The sequence below is a fragment of the Otolemur garnettii genome, unplaced genomic scaffold, assembly GCF_000181295.1.
Source record: "Otolemur garnettii isolate 467f Iridium unplaced genomic scaffold, OtoGar3 scaffold00014, whole genome shotgun sequence".
In the NCBI taxonomy this organism is placed as follows: Eukaryota; Metazoa; Chordata; class Mammalia; order Primates; family Galagidae; genus Otolemur; species Otolemur garnettii.
In genome coordinates this window covers 7,354,975-7,355,921 of record NW_003852409.1, presented here as the reverse complement: position 1 = coordinate 7,355,921, position 947 = coordinate 7,354,975, and positions in this window count along the sequence as shown.

The window sequence follows — 947 nt, the reverse complement described above, 5'->3', positions numbered from 1 at the left end:
CCCTCATTTGCAAGACTTTTCAGGGCATAAGCTTTCATCAATATCTGTTTAAATATCTATCATAATGTTCAGGGGACTCTGCCTATTGCCTAGTTTAGTCTTGAAGGCCTATTCTGTTTGGTTTAGAATTTTTCTTTTATGTAGTTGAAAAATTGTTAAATTACACCAACATTTAAAAAATGGGATAACCCCAATAAAGGTATAATTTCCTTCTTTTCTTGTGGAAAATGAAGAGAATATATGAAAACACTGGGCCAGCATTCATCTGGAGCTGATTGTAGCTACGTCATTTAGACAGCCTATGTGGACTTTCTAATTCTGCTTCACAGAAAAGCTAAGTGTCAGTTATTCATTCATGGTCACATTTCTCAGGGTGGAGGGGGTGAGTAAAAAAATGTTTTCTTTTTCTGCATTTTTTTTTCTTTTGGCCAGGGCTGGGTTTGAACCCACCACTTCCAGTATATGGGACCGGCACCCTACTCCTTGAGCCACAGGCATCACCCATTTTCCTTTTTCTATGTTACTAATAAAGGTGCACAAATAAAAAATAAATCTGGATAAGCTGGTGTTTCATAAAAGAGGGAGACTACATTTCCTTGTGGAATATCATTCTCATTGGTTAACATGAAAACAAAGTCTTTAGTATGAAATGTGCATCTTTTGTCTTATCCCCACTTTCCCCCTCCAGGCATTTTAGTCTGTGACCTCTGATGTAGGGATAACCTGCACTACAGAGGCTTCAGAATCTCAATTCCTATATTTTGCTCAATGTCAGTGCTGTTTAACAGCATAAGTGTGGTTCATCCGTTTAACCCAATTTTCAGGATAGAAATGTCAAAGGAATTCATCAGTCACAGAAAATTAAGAAACAGTCATACAGTACCTAATGGTCTAAGAAACTTAAATCTGTTTCCCAAGCCACTTGACTTATTATCTAGGAATTTTTC